The following is a 4,961-nucleotide window of genomic DNA, read 5'->3' on the forward strand; positions in this document are numbered from 1 at the left end:
GACTTGAACTCACTTTGTACTGAGGATGACAAAGATATTATCCCTCTGCCTCTACTCCCAAGTGCTGGGATTACAGGTATGTACCACCATGCCTGACTTCTAGTACTTGCTGTTTTTTGTCCTTTTTGGTAACAACCATTGTAAGAGGTATAGGATGATATCTCATTGTGGCTGTAATACACATTTCCCTGATGGTTAGTGATTTTGAACTTTTTTCCTTTTGGTCTTATTGAGACAGGGTCTCCCTGTAGCCCCAGCTGGCCTGGAACTTGCCATGTAGACCAGGCTGGACTTGAATTCACAGAGATCTGCCAACCTCTGCTGGGTTTAAAGGCATACACCACCACACCTGGCCTGAACATTTTTTCATATACCCACTAGCTATTTAAAAAATTTTGAGATAGGGTCTCACTATGTAGACCAGGCTGGCCTGGAAGAGATCTGCCTGCCACTTCTCCCTAGTGCTGGAATTAAAAGTGTGTGCTACCACACCTGGTCCCACTAACCAATTGATATCTTCTTTTGAGAAATATTAAATTCCTTGCTCATTTTTAAATCAGCTTATTTTTTGTCTATTGAATTTTTAAAAAAAAATTTTATTTATGTCAGTGCAATCCCAATCAAAATTCCCATGACATTCTTCACAGAGCTTGACAAAATAATCCTAAAATTCATATGGAATCACAAAAGAGCTCGGATAGCCAAAACAATCTTGGGCAAAAAGAACAATGCTGGAGGGATCACCACACCAGATCTCAAATTATATTACACAGCTATAGTCATAAAAACAGCATGGTACTGGCACAAAAATAGACACATAGATCAATGGAACACAATAGAAGACCCAAATGAGTTCATATAATTTCAGCCACCTGATATTCGACAAAGGTGCTAAGAACGCACAATGGAGGAAAGACAGCATTGTCAACAAGTGGTGCTGGCAAAACTGGAACTCCACCTGCAGAAAAATGAAACTTAATCCTTATCATTCACCCTGCACAAAAGTCAACTCCAAATGGATCAATATAAAACCAGAAACTTGGAAACTGCTAGAAGACAACATAGGCAGCACCTTCCAAGATACAGGCATAGGAAAGGACTTTCTAAACCAGACACCAGCTGCTCAGGCACTAAGGTCAACAATCAATAAGTGGGACCTTAAAATTACAAAGCTTCTGTACAGCAAAAGAAACAACTAAGAAAGGGAAGAGGAAACCCACTGAGTGGGAGAAAATCTTCACCAGACACACATCTGACAGAGGATTAACATCCAGAATATATAAAGAACTCAAAAAAGAAAGAAATTAAGTTGATAAATGACCCAATAAAAAGATGGGCAATAGACCTAAACAGAGAGTTCTCAATCAAATAAATAAAAATAGCTGAGAAGCACCTTAAAAAATGTTCAACATCCTTAGTAATTAGAGAAATGCAAATCAAAACCACTTTGAGATTTCATCTTACCCCAGTCAGATTGGCCAAGATCAAGAGAACGAAAGACTGCAAATGCTGGGGAGGCTGTGGAGAAAGAGGAGTGCTCGCTCACTCACTGCTGTGGGATTGCAAACGCGTGCAACCACTATGGAAAACAGTGTGGCGAACCCTCAAAAACTAAAAATTAACCTACCATATGACCCAGTGATACCACTCCTTGGCATATACTCAAAGGACTCATTATACTGTAGAGATACTGTACATCTATATGTTTGTTGCTGCTTTCTTCACAATAGCTAAGAAATGGAAACAACCCAAATGCCCCTCAACTGATGAATGGTTAATGAAAATGGAGTTCTACTCAGCAGTAAGAAAAGATGAAATTTGCAGGTAAGTGGATGGAGCTAGAGAGTGTTATACGAAGTGAAGTAACACAAATGCAGAAAAGCAAGTAATGTGTTCTCCGTCATTTGTGGATTGCAGCACCAATCCCTTATATATGGCGATATAAATTCTGACGTAACACCAGGAGCCAGGTAAAGGCAAAGAAACATGGAGGTAAAGGAAAAGAAACAACCTGAAAGGGAGATAGTAGGGAGCAAATGTTACCTGAGGGAGGTGGAAAAATTGTGAGTAATCGGCAGGGAGGAGCGGAGGGAGGGACATGCAAGGACCATAGTGTGGGGGAGAGAGGGAAGTCAGGAACGGAAGGATGGCGGGAGTCGGGAGGTATTGGGGGAGGGTGGGAATAATGGACGCACTGTGACTAGGAAGGGAGGGAGGAGGGAGGCCGGATGGGAGAAAAAAGAGTAGAGATGAGTGAATCTCGGGGGGCAGGAAACCTAGAGGGAAAAGTGATGCCCTAGAAAGCCTATGAGAAATACATGTAGAATGTCTGAACATTAATGCATATGTATCCTAGGAGCTGCTTGGCAGGGAACGCAGTGTGAGATAGAAGAGCCTCCCTTAGAGCAACAAACATGCCATACAGCACTTATCAAAGAAGCTTCTTTTTGCAACAAATGGAGGCTACTGCAGAGTTGTACATCTGGTCAGGCATAGAGAACATACACCTGGGAGATGCCCTGTATTAGGTGACACATCTGCAGTCAAATCTCTACAACCAAGGCTCATAGAACATAGTGGAATAAGAGGTAGAGAGAGGGCTAATGCATCCCTTGACTCTCACCAGTGAGGCTTCCATGTGCATCAGAATGCATTATACACAGAAGGCCTCAACAGGCCAAGTTTTGGAGAATAAGAGACTGTAGAGTGTAGGATGGAAACTCACCCACCCACAGCTCAGGGACCATTGAGGAAGAGGAGGTGGAAAGATTGTAAGAGCCAGGGCTGGTTCATGAAGGTATGGGGTGGAAGCTTTCAGGCCAATGGAGGCTTGCTCATGTGTGCCTGCAGCAGCAGTGGTGTCCAACTGTGGGACCCGTGTCAGGTCAATTAAACAATGGCCCAAAGGGGAGATGAGAACTAGGTGGCGAGTCAGCACTAGATTGAGAACTATTTAAGACTGGTTGCTGCTGGGTGAGGGAGAGTATGACTTACATATGACCATTGGATGGGCTGACTAGACTCCAGTGGATGCTTTTACACTGAAGGATATTTGGGTACAAAGACCTGACTAGGACTCAGCATGTATGGCAGAGTGCATAGGGTTTGGTGGGGGAGCATTTCCCACATGTGAGTGGGAAATATTGTATGAAAAATTTAAAGCTCAATAAAAATTTTATTTATTATATGTGTATTATTTATGTGTATGAGTGTATTGCCTACATGTGTGTGTAAGTGTACCCATGTGGTGCAATGCCCATGGAGGTCAGAAGAGGGCAGATTCCCTGGAATTGGAGTTACAGACAGTTAGCTGTCATGTGGGTGCTGAGAATTGAACCTGGATCCTCTGCAAGAGCAGTCAGTGCTCTTAACTTCTGAGCCAGCTCTCCAGTCCCTGAATTTCTTATATGTTCTGAATTTTATCCTTTACCAGATGAATAGTTTGCAAATATTTTCTATCATTCTTTAGGTTGTTTCCTCATTCTGTTGATTCTTTGTTACACAGAAGCTTTTTGTTTTATTGATTCCATTTACCTACCTTTGCTTTTATTGTCCATACTTTTAGGATATTATCCAAAAAGTCCTTACTCATTCCAATGTTTTGAAGCTTTTCTTTGTTCTAGTAGTTTCATGTTTATGTTTATAAAACTTATGAATTTTTTGTGTGTAGTTCCTAAGATTTTTTTAGACTTTTTTTTTTGTCTTTTTGAGACAGGATCTCCCTGTAGCCCCAGCTGGCCTTGAACTCACAGAGATCTGCCTACCTCTGCCTCCTGGGTGGGATTAAAGGCGTGTACCACCATACCTGGATGACCATTTTGCTTGTATGCATGTAAGTGCCAGAAGAGGGCATGGGATCTCCTGGAACTAATTTAGGGATGGTTGTTAGCCACTGGTGGGTGTTAGGAATTGAACCTGGGTCCTCTGCAAGAACAACCAGTGCTCTTATCTGCTGAGCATCTCTCCAGCCCCAGCCCCTAAGTTTTGACATAAAGGGTTAAAACAGATAGAGTCTGGAAATCAGAAGAATGGTTAGAATTTTAATTTTGCTGGATCACTTCTCAGGGTATCTTTTGTAATAGAGAAATCAAGTAATGTGAGAAGTTGAAAGAAGTGAAAAGAAAGCCACAGAAGCTTGACCAGGCTGCGTGATGGCGGGAAGGGGTGGGAGTGCGTGGGGAGAGCCTACCGGGCACCTGGGGGACTGGAGTGCCCTGCCCTGGGATTTGGTGGAAGGCTCTCTTGGGTATGTCCTGAATTCTCAGTATTTTTGGAAAGCTACAAGCTAAGATTATATACTTCATTTTGGTATGTCATGCTTATTCCATTTCCCAGTTCTTATATTTTGTTTCATTTTTTTCTTACATTTGCTAGATATTTGCCTCTCCTGTTATTTTTCATAAAAGTAATTCATGGGTTTATTACTTTTAGATTTTTGTAATTTGTTTTTGCCTTTATTTCTTTTCTTGTGCTTTACTACTTTTTCTAAGCATTTGGACCAAATATTGAGCTACTAAGCTTTCATATCCCAGTCTCCTTTCTATTAATTGCAATGAAAACAAAATCATTAAAATATTTAAGGCTGTAGGTTGAATTCTGGGTGAGACCCGAGACTTCCAGTGACTGCCTTGGCTGTGGATAGTGAAGGAATATTTACTTTAAAGACGTGACCCATCACATTTCCTTGTGTTCAGCAGAGAAGTCACATGTCAAGATGCCACCATGGAAGTGGTGCATTTTCTCCAGGATGAGGCTTTGTTCTGTGTCTATTTCACAGGCAGTTTTTCTTCTATTTTCTTATTTATGAGTAATTGTTCTAAGGTGCTCTCTTTGACATTTTCTTCAGTAGTGTAGCCACTGGTAAGATTCTGGTTATTCTTGGGAATAACCCCTTACCCATACTCCTGTAAGCAATAATAATAATAATAATAATAATAATAATAATAATAATAATAATAATA

The sequence above is a fragment of the Nannospalax galili genome, unplaced genomic scaffold (assembly GCF_000622305.1).
Source record: "Nannospalax galili isolate Female #2095 unplaced genomic scaffold, S.galili_v1.0 scaffold341, whole genome shotgun sequence".
In the NCBI taxonomy this organism is placed as follows: Eukaryota; Metazoa; Chordata; class Mammalia; order Rodentia; family Spalacidae; genus Nannospalax; species Nannospalax galili.